The sequence below is a fragment of the Dermacentor albipictus genome, chromosome 5 (assembly GCF_038994185.2).
Source record: "Dermacentor albipictus isolate Rhodes 1998 colony chromosome 5, USDA_Dalb.pri_finalv2, whole genome shotgun sequence".
NCBI classification, from domain to species: domain Eukaryota; kingdom Metazoa; phylum Arthropoda; class Arachnida; order Ixodida; family Ixodidae; genus Dermacentor; species Dermacentor albipictus.
Genome location: NC_091825.1, coordinates 146,934,074 through 146,950,043, shown reverse-complemented (window position 1 = coordinate 146,950,043; position 15,970 = coordinate 146,934,074). Strand labels below are relative to the sequence as shown.

The 15,970-nt window shown below is 46.7% G+C and overlaps 1 protein-coding gene across 1 annotated transcript in view; it reads left to right on the top strand.

Moving 5' to 3' along the window:
• Positions 1-15,970, top strand: part of LOC135906249 (suppressor of lurcher protein 1-like) — a 495,728-nt gene that overhangs the window by 69,076 nt on the left and 410,682 nt on the right. The window contains exon 2 of the mRNA XM_065437549.2: positions 4,876-5,046. The gene's annotated coding sequence lies outside the window, so the exon portion shown is untranslated. The remainder of the gene's footprint in view (positions 1-4,875; positions 5,047-15,970) is intronic.

The following is a 15,970-nucleotide window of genomic DNA, read 5'->3' as shown; positions in this document are numbered from 1 at the left end:
GCCCAATTCTGACTCCTATCCCCGAGGAGAGTGTCTCCGAAGAACGCAGTCTGATAGAATAAAACAGCGGAAGCTGATGATCCGATATCCTCGCGAAGACAAGCGTCAGTGCACTGGTAACAAGAGACAGCGATACAGCAGCGGCGTTCGGTAGCCTCCCAACAAAGTGCTGTTTTGGACCGCGGGAACGAGACCACGCCTTATGAGACGCCCATTAGGAAAGATTATCTTCCTGAACTTTTCTTTACATTTACAGCGAAGCTGTATATATATAGATAGCCGATTCGTCCGTCCGTCGGTCGCCTGTACGCCGAAAGCTCCTCCGGCGCAACCCCATGCGCAAGCGTGAAAAAAAAAGAAAAGAGAGATAATAATAATAATAATATATGGGGTTTTACGTGCCAAAACCACTTTCTGATTATGAGGCACGCCGTAGTGGGGGACTCCGGAAATTTTGACCACCTGGGGTTCTTTAACGTGCACCTAAATCTAAGTACACGGGTGTTTTCGCATTTCGCCCCCATCGAAATGCGGCCGCCGTGGCCGGGATTCGATCCCGCGACCTCGTGCTCAGCAGCCTAACACCATAGCCACTGAGCAACCACGGCGGGTAAGAAAAGAGAGAAAGACACGATACAGTTAGCCAACACCACCTAGATAGCCCAAGGCATATTACTCCGGCCCATGGCATCATTCTACCTGGCCCGAAATTTCCATTGACAAGGCTGGCGTGATGAAAGCGGGGTGACATCGAAATCACTGTTGCCTACTCGGGAGCATCCCGAGTAGGCAACATCCCGAGTTGTAGCATAACTGCGAATCGGCGTTGTTGGAACAGATTCATTTTTAAACAAACTTTTTGAGCGCAAAACAAAAAGGGACCAAGAAAAAAAGCAGCACAAGGACGCGCTCGTCCTTCTATTGCCCCTTTTCTTTGTCCCTGTTTGTTTCGCGCTCAAAAATATTGTTTAAAAATGGATTCTGTCGCAGTTTCTTAAGTGCGAATTATTTCTTTGTCTAGCTGCAGCCAAGATCAGTGCAAGTCCACGCACAAGGACGCGCCAGTTTTGTCGCTGAGGTATGCGGACAAAGACAGTGCAGCTCGCAAGGCTGCAGGACAGAATGCAAATAAACGCCAAATACAGTGCGAATTGAGGCGGCCCGATTGGCCGGCACTGGACATGGTGCTAACACACACTGGATATAGTTCAAACTTAGGCGGCCTGCTGCGCGTGAACACTAACGTGAGCCGCCACAACAACATCGTAGCTGTCGCGCTGTCATCGTTACGTCGTCTTCACTTCATCGCATTCATGACCCATTGCCTTCATTCTTTCATTCTGATGTCACCGTCATCTTCCCGCCCTTTTTTCTCTGTTGTTGCCGTTGCGTTGTCAAGTCGTCGTCATCACGCCTTCTTTCATCCGTCGTCGTCGTGCCACTGGCGATATCGTGTCGTCATCGCTAACTCGCCGCGATGCCGTCGGGATCGTTCAATCTTCGTAATTTTGTCGTAGCAATTGCATTGTCGGCTAGTGTTGTCGCTCTAGTGTCGTCATCGCATGGTCTTTATGCAGTTGTCGTCACACTGTCGCCGTCATACAATTGTCACCGCTGTTTGCACACATTTTCTCGTCTATACTTTGCAGAAATGCTTCGCATGACGTAGATAATCATCAAGGATAGTGTCGGCCTTATTTTTGCTACACGAAAAAAACTGAGATAAAGAAATTGCTTGCTTGCTTGCTTGATTGATTGACTGATTGATTATTTGATTGATTATTTGATTGATTGATAGAGATTGATTGATTGATTGATTGATTGATTGATTGATTGATTGATTGATTGATTGATTGATTGATTGAAGTTTCTCGTCTCTCGAAAGCTGATTGTGTAGCACGGGCCTCACAATACAGGCTTTTACGGGTTTGACTAGGCTTTACTATCGACGCACTCATTTGTCACAGGCCTGCAATCGGAAACATGGGTCTCCCTCGTGCACGCAGCAAGAAGCATGCTCAGTGAGGAGCGTAACGAAAGAATAATCGTTTCTCTCGCAAATAGGGGTGCGGTATTCCCTTTTGTTTAGTTTACGCCGGTTAAGAATGCAAGAAAGCAAGCACGCACGACCTCCCGCACCTACCCTCTCGCAAACGTGTCAGTGCACACACACATGCATACATATATTCACAGAACGCACACACCAACAAACAATTCCAGAAACATGCATAAAGGCCAAGGAAGTGCGTAGATCTTGCCAGCGGGCGGAGGTCATGTTTGCTCTGCGCGAAAAATAATGAGGTGCCAACATCCGACTTTAGCGACGGTTTTTCCCGCACTTTCTTTCCTGTTTGATGTAGTCTTGTTTTTAACACTTCCGCCTTACGTTCCACACGTTCTGTTTTCCTCTTTTAGTCGTTCGGACTACAGATTCATTTCGCCGACAATGTCTTAAAGTTTACCCCTGGCTCGTCCAACCGACGCTACGCTCGCTTGACGGAATTTTATGGCTTCGGGTATTAGAATTTTACAACTTTTCCTTGCTATGTACGCTTTCAAGATACTGTGTGTTCTTGGGCTGGCGGATTTCCTTCGCCTTGTCGTATTATGAATTCCTGTTCTCGTTCTTTGCTTTTTGTTTTTTTTTGTTTTTGCGGGAAGGATACAGACTACCCAACTTTGCCCTGTCATTGTTTAGGGGAAGCACATATTGGGCCGACTTTTACGGTTGCAGCAGGGGGCAGAAGTTCGCCAGCGCCCACAGAAAGCAAGACACTTTGTCACAACCGAGCCGGCGGCTAAAGCTTAAGCCTAATATTGACCTCATACGTTTTATACTGCGCAGGGCGAGATTTGCCCTGACAGATGAAATGTTATACGGAGCAAGAATGCATTCTTGATTATGTAGTACAGAGTGAAAAGCCACGCTAAGGAACCCGCATGAGACCTGATGAATAAACACAGGAATCGATAAATGTACGCCCAAAACTGCCTTGCTGGCTACACAACAACGGACAGAAAGTCTCTGCCTCGGCCATACGCCTAATTTTGTGCTCTAGATTATCTATATGAGAATATAAATGACACTTGCATAAACAACCCCATCCATACAGCGTGCACAGGAACACGTATTTGAGTTTGTAACTAAATCTGATGGTCATGGTCAGAAGGAGGAGGAGGGGGTAAAAATAGAGGGAAAGACAGGTGACAGGTATGTTCAGTGTGTAAATAGTGTGAAATGCAGGGTGTAGTGTGCAGCCAGTGTGTAAATATGGGCTGGCTGGCCTGCACCTGGGGAAAGGGGTAAATGTAATGAAAGGTCATAGAATAAGAGAAGAGATGTAAAAGAAAAATCGAGAAAGGTGGAAAAAGGTGGGCACAGAACGCTTTACATCACGCTACAACTCTTAGTATGTCACACAGTCGACATGTCCATATGTCGAGGATCAGTGCTTGCAACGCCTGAATCCTGAATGTCATAAAACCCTGAAGAAGCTCCGATATCTGATAGCTCATAGTAGCTCTTAAGGAAACAAAATTACTAACAATACAAAATCTTAGTAGGACCACTCTTTGAGTATGTTGTCACTGTTTGGAATCCGCACAACGTTTTTGGCAAACAAAATGAAATTGTTAAAAAGGACGAAAAAGAAGATTGTCTATTTTTTTTTATACTGGCGCTGTGATAAATACTTTTCGCCATCTATCGTCTTTCTAAATGCCGCAACATTCAGACCATGAACCTTCTGAACTCTCTCGTCAAGGTATCGCGATAGGCCTTCCGAACAGCTACTTAAGACTTGCTAAATTGTAGTTCACCAGAAACAATCACCTACAAATCTTATATGTCTTTGCTTTCCGCTCATGCTTAATTCAGTACGGGCATTTCTCCCCGGACCATAGAACTATGGAATTTAATGCGTAACGAGGTCTGGTGACTACCCGCACAAGAATTTCATAATGTCACAAAATATGCTCCATTATTTGTACCTTGAACTATGAAGTTTCCTTGCATGTTTATTTGCTTTGGCACTGTTTATGTGTGCTGTGTGCGCGATTCTGAAGTAACCATTATAAGGGGTTGCATAATGTAAAAATAAATAATGCATAAGAAATCCATGAGGCACAAAAGAGCTCATTAGCGCGTGAAGCATTTCGAGTGCATGTTTTAAGGAATACAACGACACACGGCAGGCTCTGGATGGCTACGATAGACGCCATTGCGTTGAAAAAATATTGTGCAAGGGCTTTTCCTTATAGCGCTCAAGAAATCTCATTACAAAACACCTTTGGCATTCAGTCACCAATGAAACGTAACTGCCATGGCCTGAAATTGAATTTACATTTTCGCTTCCCTCAATAGAAGAACTCTGCTTCCTGGCTCGAAGAAATAATCAAAAATCTTAATAATAAGTTTCTTAAGCTTCCCCACAGTATGGGTATATGGATGCTGCTTTGCACCGAAATGCAAAAGTACGTAGCTGTGAAACATATAGCGGCGAAATATCTTTGTTTATGGTAGACAATGGGACCGAGTGGCATACAGCCCGCTTTTCAGTTTTCAATGCAGTGCCTGCGTACGGTGGTACTTGCTGGCTCACACGATATGTATCGCACTTCAAAAAGTGTCGCGTGTTCAAACACACGCTAAGGTGTCGTGTTGGTGAAACACCAGCAAACGGCCGCGTCTTTGTGTGCGTGCGTGTGTGTGCGTACGTATCTACGAATAATCGGATGAACGCGCCGACGATATACACTGTCGCTGCCGGTTACCAGCACTAATGCGTAGACGAAGATAACTGACTGCTCGGGGCTCTGCAGAAGCTTCCGTGACGCCTACGTAAGTGAATGGGATTATCTCATCTCCATGTGCAGGTCTGCGGAAAGGCCTCCTGCGCAATGCTCCGGAACTCCCTGAGCACATCGGCCTCTGTCGCCCCATGAGATCCGCAGATGAGCGGTCCGACGCCTGCTACACCGGCCGCCTCTGCTGCCGACGAGGGGCGATCATCCAGGACGGAGCTGCTGGGAGCCGCAGCGGGAAAGGTGCGTAGTTTCACACACCGCTCGCACCTGTGCATGACTCAGCGCTTTTAGTGCTTAAAGGACACCTAAATGAACATTTCTGCATTCTACCCCAACCGGAACGCGGCCGCAGCACCCTGGAATCGAACCCCACGACTTTGTGTTGAACAACTTGACCCTGTACTGCCACAAAAGAGTCACCTCTGTGGGGCCTTGACTTCCGAATTGCATTGGCTTCTCTACCTAACTTTCACACTCTTTATTTATTTGTGCTCTAGCAAATTCTATGCGTAGTGTAATATAGTGCATATTATAATCATATTGTTATGCGGTGTATTCGCACACAGGCTGATTGGAAAGGGTGAGTGTCAGGCAGCCAAAAACCGAGCAAGAAGGAACTCCAGTCTCGTTGCTAGCGATGATGGCTTGCCCATTCTTCTTCCCTGCAACACGAACCTATGTGAACATCACACGTTCACACAGAGAAAAGTTATCAGGCTTGCAACTGACGCTTGTGGAGAGTGCTATATGGTCACTTTTTTGAAGGAGAGGTGGAAAGAAAGAGGAATAGAGAAGGAAGGAGAGAAAATATGCACGGCAAGCCATCACTGACACCAGTCAGCGTTTGGAGGTGCCCAAACACCCGCTTCCCGGAGGCGAAGTTGGTCCCAGAAGAGCGAAAAAATGTGAAAGCGGAGACCAACGTTCGCTCCCCCCAAAAACGCGCGTTCGCGGAACAAAGTGAAGTTCCCGCTTAGTGCAAGTGCTAGGAGCCATGCACTGCTGTGTGTTGGGCGATTGCATAGCTTATGTAAGAGAATTCAGCTGCGTAGGCACTAACAATGAGCGCGGACGTTTTAGCTCTACCGTTCTCAGCGGAACGCAAAAAAAAAAAAACATGTTGCGTCTAAGAGAGAAAAAAAAAGGCATTCCTGCCGCTCTGCTGCGCTCTTTTCTCTCTCTCACTCTTTCTCTACTGATGCTCCAGAGTGCAGGGTGCGCGCGTTCTTAACGCCACGCAACGCGGTGCCGCGCGCGAGGCTCTTGCTCGCTCCTCGGGGAAGAGGAGACTTTTCCCGCCACTGCGAGAGAAGAGAACGCGACGTTTTCCGCGAATTTCGTCCGCCCGTGCAATAATGCGGAGAATCGGCTTGTTCCTCGCGCCACGTCGTCCGATGTCTCTCGCGTGGCGCTTCGCTCTACTGGCGGTGTTTCGTAAGCGCTCCCAACTGAAGAACGAGGCGCAAAGGTTAATAAAGAAAAAAAGGGGGAGGGGAACGAGAGAGGATTGTAAGGATAGGAGCTGACAATTCTTCTCTCCTTCAAACCGTTGTGTGTTCGTAATTTCGTTTTTTTTTCATCTTTCTGTCGTGCCCGACCAGGAAATTTTGTCGGAACGCGTAATGGAAATTCAATTTGTCTAGCTTTTAGGCTTGGAGTTGACTAACGTGGAAAAGTTGAGTGAAAGGGGGTGCACATGGTGGCGAAGGGAAAAGAGGAAAAAAAATGAGGGAGATAAAAAGCCAAGCGGTCAGAAAACATGAAGTTGGAAATGGGAGCGACACGAGGCTGCCTAAAGAAAGAGAGAATGAAAATTAGGCACCACCCAACTGCACAATAATTGTGAACCTAAGCAAAAAAAGAAGGAATTTTGCCCATATTTGAACAAACGTTTAGCAACCGTGCGTGTTAGGCAGTGGACAGCTTATTATCGGCATTGTTCCCTCGTGCTTTGGTTTGCTATATGGATATTCATTAAGTACAATGAAACAATCGATGATTTCGTGGTGACCATAGCAAGTTTCTGGCAAAACCCCACACAGGACCTATTGGTTTTCGGTGGCTCATCGAGGTTGCGAGATTCGCATCAACGGCTACGTGAGATAACCTCTTGGATTAAGCGAAGCCTAGCTGCCACTCTGCGCATGCGTCGTAAATTATGTGATTAAACTAAAGGACGCACTCCTTTAAGATATGCTCTGATAAGTTGCTTATTAGTTAGCTCTGACGCGTGAGGCGTAGCTAAACGTATACCGGCTGTGAGGTATGACTAGTTCTGCAAAGTGATTATGGAGAACCACCATATCGGCTGGTATAGACAGTTACGTTGTGTAATCGTACGCTACATTTACAGCTATTTCTCTAAAAGAATTAAGACAACAATATGTCCTCTAACATAGAAACTACTTCTTTCATTTCTCCTTCTTCTGGCTCGTATTGTTGTTCTGGCTCTTTTGAAGTAAAATACATTCTTGCTGACGTATTTGCTTGTGTTTTTGTGTTTTTGTTGCTCTTGCGTCCGAGTGCGCATCTGTTGTGCTTCGAATAAGGCATTCAATTTCCACACGTTTAAAATGTGTGAAAATTTGCATTTTGTTCACGCTAACATATATGCAATTTCCGTAGGCCTATTTCTAATCGTTGTTTCTGTCATGACCCCTATGAGCATAATTATCACGTCAGAGGTTAAGTGACGTCCGCATCACATATATGCACCAACGTCTGCTAAAACGCAGTTAATTTTAATAATTAATAGAAGATGGGGCCTGGTTTCTCAGACGGTGCCTCATTCCTTCTTATTCTATGGTGCGTTGCTTCCTGGGCTATGCAAATTACGTGTTTCACTGCCCTATAGAGCTCACAACTTAATGCATTTCAAGCAAAGTGTCTGCGAAATGTGCGGCAATGGTAATTGTTGTGCTTGTCATTGTACTTCTACTTAGTTTAAAGGAAATGCTAAAACCTACGCTGGGGAGCCTGAATTTCTCGTAATAAGTAGAATCTACCATGAGCGAGAAAGGTACCAGTAAGATTATTTTGCTATGCAAAGCATTGCGTCATGGTGGCGAATTTATTCTGTTTTTTTTTTTAGTAACACTTTGGCTAGGACGTTCGATGTATGAGAATTAGCCCTAATAGTACCACGCATCCAACGTTACCGCTAGCAACACTTTCAGAAGCCCGATGTGCGCTATGTAGGTAATTCGAGCTCGCGCGTACGGATAATGTGACCAGGATTTGGCACAGGTGGCGTTACCGCTAATAGAGAGCACACACGAAAATAACTGAGTGCTCTTTTTATTTGTTCGTTTTATGTAAGGGGTTGGAGAAGGAATGGGAGGTAAGGGCACAGTTGTAGCCCCAGCTATTCGCATTGGTGTTCCGTATGTTCAGTACGCGTGGGAGTTTTTTCCCAAGAAGAAGAGATGAAAACAAAGGAACACAAAGGAAAGATATTTCGAGGAGACCATTTTTCACCCGTTCCCGTTGCTTCCGCGCGTCACCGTTAGTATTGAAGAAGAAAAAAATTACCGACGATTACGTTACTTCCTAATACGAAATTTGAGCGCAGCAAATAAGCTGTTTCACCTTTTCGATAGATTGAGGCAAATAAATCGAGCAACACATGTATGCGCTATCACAGAATTTTTTTTTTATTTTTCACACGTATTCCTTTAACAAAGACTGCACTAACAGTTCTTGACAGTCATGAAGGAAGCTTTGTGGTCGGAGAAATAGACTGGTATATGTTCGACTTGGTACACCAATGCTTGATTCTCAAAGACGAGATCTATACAAGTGCCTCGCGAGGTTGTCACAGCCGTGGGACGCGTTACGAGCGAGAGGAACGGGATGTTCTCCCGCATAAGTGTTAGGAAATTGCTGTTTGTCTTTATGTCAACATTAAAGTCCCCCACTACTAACATCGGTGTGGATCGATGGACGGTTAATGCGAGTTGCAGGAAGTGCACGACGTCTTTCGTGAGTGCGGTAGCGGACTCACGAAAGCGGTATCAGTCGGTCGCTGCTAGCGCTGGGGGGATGAAAGGGGGGCGGAGCTGGTTACGAGGCCGACGACAACGCCGACGCGAAACCCAGGAACGGACGCCAAAGAGCCATTTGTGTAGCCAGCCCTCCTCCACAGTCTCTCCTCCTCCCTTCCATCATCCTCCCTCGCCCGGAGAGCCGACAGCGCGCATGCGCGGCGGCGGAGCAGATTCGTCGGCGAGCTGGTTACGAGGCCGACGACGACGCGAAACCCAGGAACGGACGCCAAAGAGCCATCTGTGTAGTCAGCCCTCCTCCACAGTCTCTCCTCCTCCCTTCCATCATCCTCCCTCGCCCGGAGAGCCGACAGCGCGCATGCGCGGCGGCGGAGCAGCAGATTCGTCGGCGAGCTGGTTACGAGGCCGACGACAACGCCGACATCGCCGACGACGACGACGACGACGACGACGACGCGAAACCCAGGAACGGACGCCAAAGAGCTGCGCTCTAAAACGAGATCCCGCGGGCTTGGTCAGCGAAACGCCATTAACGGTGGAGCCGTTGCGACGCCCTTGCAGGACTGAACCAACCTCCTTGTCCCCTTCTCGTTTGGAGCTTTCCTCCCTCTTTCCTCACCCTTCACGTTCTGCCCAATGGTAGCCGCTTTCTTCGAGAAGAATGCACTGCGCAAGAAATAGCTTGCACTGTTGGGGAGCTTTGCTGCCGTTTTGTTTCTTCTTCGTGCAGCCCCGATCGAAGGCAACTAGAGGCGAAGCGAGCGAGTGTATGGTGTAGCAACAGATATGAAACGAGAGATTCCTTTCTCAGCTCGGGCGTCGACACGGACAGTTGAAATATGGAACGAAGGCGGTATGGAGGCGCCGCTTCTCACCCCGAAAAGTTGACTTTCAAAATGCGCGTATACCGCCTTGCGACACCTTTCTTTCTTTTTTTTAACGGATGCTGGTCACGTTCTCCTTTTGCTGTAACGTTCTGAATCGAAAGTTGCTCACCCGTAATACGTTCATTACTGCTGACGTGCTTCAGGCGCCTAGAAAGGAAAGCGTCTTTAGTGTACGGAATGTGTGCCTGCTTCACCTGGACGATGTTTCTGTGCCATTGAATTCATTGAAACATTTTCCGGGAACTTTGCAAAATTTTAACAATTTGCACAATGTAACAGCAAAGGGTCGCTCTTCTTTCTTTATATATATTCAACGTACATCCTGGAATTTATGTCCAGCGAATTTTTCATGAAATGGTTAAGTAATGCTTATAAAACTAAATGAGCTGCGCAAAATTGCATTTATTTTCGCCTTACGCAACGTATGGTCTCATTCAATGTGCTTGTCCACATTACAGAGGACGACTTTAATCCCATGCAATGCTCGGGTCCATGCACTGCACCGTTCACAAGCTATGCCAAAATAGCCGGTAGTGGAGCCCGGATCACGTGAATGTAATGCAAGAAACCGACCAGAGAATACCGAGAACCGCTGGCCACTGACCCACGCAAGACCCTGCTGTGGTTGGCAATGATTGCTTCGACTTAAAACGAAACAACCATGAAAGTACGATATGTAGTCACCTTACCGTGATGACGGCTACTACATTGCACGTGCCAGTGATGACAAAAATTACAAGTTACGAAAAAAATACAAATAGATATATTCTTGCAGTTCTTTTATCGTAGTTAGATTTCTTCATTATCTCTTTATTTTTATATCTGCATGAGCGACAACGGCAAAGTTACGTTTAAGTGCTTTCAGGCTCCGATGTTCCAGTACGCGTTCGCTCGTACTGGAACATCTTGAAACTGAATATGCACGTCATCTTCAAATTTTTACTGATGGCTTTGTGGACAAGGTCAGAGGATCTAGTGCAGCTGCTTTTCACATTCCCTCTTTGAACTATGATTGGTCCGTTCGCTTCACTGCAGTCGTGTCCTCCACAACGGCCGAAAGCGTTGCCATTGAGGCAGCTCTCAAAAAGCTACGGTTTTGTACGCCTCAACCTGTTGTCATTCTTACAGATTCGAAATCCGCCCTTCAAAGGTTAGAGTACGGGTTCCCTACTGATGCTTTATCTCTAAGCTCCCTACGTTCGGTGCAAAATCTCCATGTCAAAGGCTTTCTCCATACGATTCCAATGGGTGCCATCACACATAGGTATCATAGGCAACGAGATGGCGGACAGCCTCGCCCATAGAGCGCTGTCTGGGAATCCTTTGAGAAAAGTGCCTCAAGAAGACAAGAGACTCTTCAGAGAAGCGGTGTCGTGCCACTTCAGTTCCTTGTGGAGCTCACCTCACAAGCCATTTGTGATCAAGGGTCTCAAAAGAAACCAAGCCACCTTACTGCTCCGCATTCGCACGGGCTCTGCTCGTACCCCTGCGTGGATGTATAAGACTGGCCTGGCGTTATCACCATTATTTTCAACGTGTGGTGTGTGCGGTGACATAGAACATTACCTAATGTGCTGTACTGTGTATAACGCGGAAAGGAGGGTGTTATTCGGGTCCCTCAAGAAAACAGGACTTCCTCACAGTTCTCTTTAGGACATAGTTTTCCCGCGCGGGAACCGGTTGTGTAGGAAGGAGGTCTCTCGCCTTCTGTTAAATTACCTACAGGACACGGATTTGGCTTCCACATGGTGAACTGGGGAGTGAACAGTTGTAATTGGGAGGTCTGTGTCTGATTATGTGATTTATTTATTTTAAGTGCCGCTACGGTGGAGCAATTGCCGGCAGCAACTGCAAGGCTTATCCCACCAGTAGCCTACAACAACTCAACTCAACTCAACAACGCTCTACTAACTAACGTATAGCACAACCGGAAGACCTCTACCGTGGCACATGAGCGCGGGCAGGGGCCTCCATAATGTCTGGTCCGGAGCCACGCACCACGCGGGAATTTCGGAGGCAGTGTTAGCGCTGGATGTAGCGATTTGCCCGACACTTCTTCCCTTTTGTGATAAAGCAACACACAGAAACAAAGGTTTACGCATTGATTAGCATGGATATATAGAGAGCATATTGTTACCGCATGAGCTACTTCCAATCCACTGCATTGGTATAGACCGATTTTCTTTTTTATTCATTTCAGTTATTTGTCGCACGTAATTAATCTCAAGTATACATTCCTACTGGCTCCAAAATGCGACCTTTAGAATTATTCTGAATTACAACTCGTTCGTGTACACTATTTTCTTTCTTCGTTCTTTCCATTCTTTTTTCATTATTTGTATATTTATTTACATATTTATTTATTTGCGTTCTCTTTCTTTTAATTCACTCTTTATTATTTTAGCGCTGTGAGAACGGTACGAGTTATAGGTGTGTTTTGAGTAGGCTTAATTGAGTATCGCTTTTTGAGTAGGCTTAATTTGTCATTGTTATCTGTATTGTGGAATTAGACCGACCAGTTTGCGAGTGACAAGAAATATATAAAAAATTGTGCGCTTACAATTGAGCTGACTTCCTTATCTTTGTGGTGGTACTCGTACTTTTCTCTTTTATATGAAACTTAGAATTATTTGGGTGTTTAGGTGGGGAGGTTCAAACAGTTGTTTCTTCCTACTGCAATTCACTCCCATGTCTAACAGTCTGGGAGCGATGAAAATTACGCTTTTGTATTCAACAGGGAGTGTGCTAACGCAGGAATGATATTGTCGTTCCTCCCAACATCCTTTTTTATGAGATAGCTGGCTTTGCCGCATTATGATAACTATAGAGGTAATGCACTCTTTACAGGCACAACAAGTGCGCTTTGTGCTGGCGGCATGAATATAACGCGAGTAAAGGGGTATAGAAGAAAGAATATTTACTATGCTACGCCAGCACATCAGCAAGCAAGCGGTATGTTCGTTAATACTGGGTTGCAGGCAACAATTGTGCAGCAGGAAGAAAGGCGCCGTCCCAGGAAAACAATTGTTTACCATTTCGACATTTTTATGCGAAAGTTTGTTCTGCCACATATACACTATTATAGAGGCGGTGCACCCTTTACAGGATAAACAAGTATGCGCTTTGGGTTGGCGATTTAGCTGAAATGTAAACGGGCACCGAACGAGCAATTGTTTAGAAGCACACCAGCGCACCATTGAGAAAACTGTAGGTTCACTACAACTCAGTTGTATTGAACAACCATTCGGTTGGGCGAAAGGTGGCCATATAAAAATGGCGATTTATGAAAAGAACTTTATTTTGGAGAAGCGACCTAGGCGGGGGTGCCAAAGAAAGCGTCTCAAGTAAGACAGAAATAATTGTTGAGCAGCTGCAATACATAGTCCATTTACCTTTAAACAAGGCCGCCGGTCAGGAAGCAGTGAGACAGCATTGTATAAAGTGTAAATCACCAGCAAATATAATTTATCTATTACAGAGCATGGCCTTTCAAAAGAACACAGGGCGCCTCCCCGGAAGCTTAGTGACTATATGGCGTTGCGCTGCTGAGATTGAGGTCGCAGATTTGATACCATGCACTGCTGTCGCATTCAGATGGGAGGAACTGCAAAAACACGCGCATATCGAAATTTAGGTGCACGTTAGCGCATCCCAGGTGGTCAAACTTACTCCGATGTTCCCTACTATGGTGTTCCGCATAATGAGATCGTAGTTTTGGCACGTGAGACCTCAGAATAAAAGACATATTTGAGAGCACATAGGCTATGAGAGAATCGGGGTGGTTGAGGTGGTCGGAGGTGGTGCTGTCGGGGAAAGGGGGAGCACCTGGCGTTCTTTCGACCATCTCTTAGCTTGTAGCCTAAGCATAGTGAATGAGCCTTCTTGCGTTACGTTCTCATTTTAATGCGGCTGCCGCGGCCTGAGTGGCTGCCCGGGACCCATCGCGCAGGAGTTGAATAACACAATAGGAAACGGGCCACCCTGGCGGGTTAGATATACACATAAACTTGTAGTACATTCGAAAAAGCTTATGATCAAAAATAGTTAGGTCAGAATTCTTTCTTTTGCTGTTCTATTCATCATCATCATCATGGCTACGCCCACTACAGGACAAAGGCCTCTCCCATACTTCTCCAACTACCCTAGTCACGTGCTAATTGTGGCCATGTTGTCCCTGCAAACTTCTTAATCTCATCCGTCAACCTGACTTTCTGCCGCCCCCTGTTACACTTCCATTCTCTTGGAATCCAGTCCCTCCTCATTACATGCCCTGCCCATGCCCATTCCTTTTTCTTGATTTCAACTAAGATGTCATTAACTCGCGTTTGTTCCCTCACCGAATCTGCTCTCTTCTTTTCCCTTAACGTTACACCCATCATTCTTCTTTCCATAACAGGTTGCGTCGTCTTCAATTTAAGTAGAACCCTTTTCGTAAGCTTCCAGGTTTCTGCCCCTTAGGTGAGTACTGGTAAAACACTGCAAGCTGTCCTATTACCATTAGACAAAAAAAAAAACGATTCAATAAGGATGTAGTAGGAAAACCGGACCCCTTATCTGGTTAACCTTTCAGCCTTTCACCTCTTGTTTTCCTCTCTTCCTTGATTATCATTAACTGCGAAACGGTCACGTGGCATTTTTATCAGAATTTGGCATTTTTCTATAGATTGAGAGCAGTTGTTTTGTCATGCACTTGTTAAAGAAACGAAGACCCTCTAGCTAAACAAACTGCGTGTGGCATCATCGCGGTATGCTTGCGGTACGTTTCGTGCGCGTATGCAAAACCGTGAGTTATTTCATTAGGCTGACAATTTGTTATGATGGCTAAATTAGCGTGAAGCTGATATGATAGCAAAAAATATAGAGAAAAGGAAACAATCCAGCATTGGTGCTCACAGCGAAAGGATGAAGAAACGTGAACGAAGGCGTGGATGAAACACACACACACACACACATACACGCACGCATGCATGCACGCACAGACTCGCATCTAGGCTTTCTTTTTCCACGGTATCATCTCTGCTTGTCCAATGTTTAGCAAACAGTGAGCCATTCTCTTGAGGTCTTGCCACTTCACACTGCACGCTCTCTCGTGGGCTTTATCGAAACCACGCTCACAGCAGCATTGCATGTCACATGAAAATGGCAAATCGAGCTTGCAAGAAAGCCCACAACCTTTTCAAGGGACGCAAAGAGTGCTTTCTACGCTATAAGCATTTTTCACCGCCCTCCCCGATCCCGATCTCTACTGCTATCTACTCTTTCCCTTCTCATCGCACAGAGTGGCTTTTAGGGATCCTTTTTCTTATTTTCTAACCGCCTTTCAAACCCCATCCACGCCAGTTCGGTGTTGTCACGCGCACTTTTTCTCGTACGAGGACTGGTATGGCGCTGCGCGTGGGCCGGTCGTCGCGGTGTCGTTCACATCAGGGCAAGCGTAAATGATAACGACCCCAGAGGCGTGCAAACGACCGGTCATTTGTAACGCCTCTTTTCCCCTTTCGACATCCACACTGCGCCTGGCACGTTCTCGCACGCACTGCATGACCAGAAACGCGGATCCCTGCGGCCAGAGCCCCGAGCGACGACTTGAGCACACGAGGCGAAGCACCGTCCTCTCTCGCTGTTCGAAAATTGCCGCCCTTGTAAGCATGATTCAGAACGCGCACGGTGAGATAAAGCTTGTGCCTGGACCAAAAAAAGGCACGTTCGCCGTTCTCCACACGGCGTCATAGTATATATATATGGCACTACCGCGTTCCACACTCGTCCGGACACAAAAGACGACGAGGACACGACCAGCACGCTGACGGTGCGCGAGCAGGGTAATCGGCGGAATCCGGCTTTCGCCTGATTGAGCGGGCTAGGCTAGAAGTATAATTTGTGGGCGCCAGGAATCAGCGTCTGTCTAGTTTTTCTTTACCCACAAATTGGCTACGCCGCACTTTGCGTCGTCGCTCTCTGGTCCAGGTGCCTCAGCCGCTTCGCTGGGCCTAGCGCCGCAAGGTGATCGAGCCCCGCTGTCTTCGCAGTCCGCCTTCTGTCCAGTCAGCTATGCCCTCGGATTCTTCCGATCAAGTACTGCCGTCAGCGCCATTACCCCTCAATTCCGAGGTCTCCTCTCTCAAGCTCCCGGAGTTCTGGCCGTCGGACACGTGTAGCTTCATTACCATCGAATCCTTGTTCCGTCGCCACCGCCTCAGTTCGCATTTGACCATGTTCCTCCACGTCGCTGGTGCTCTTCCACCATAGCTGCCGAGGTTACGTTTGGCACCA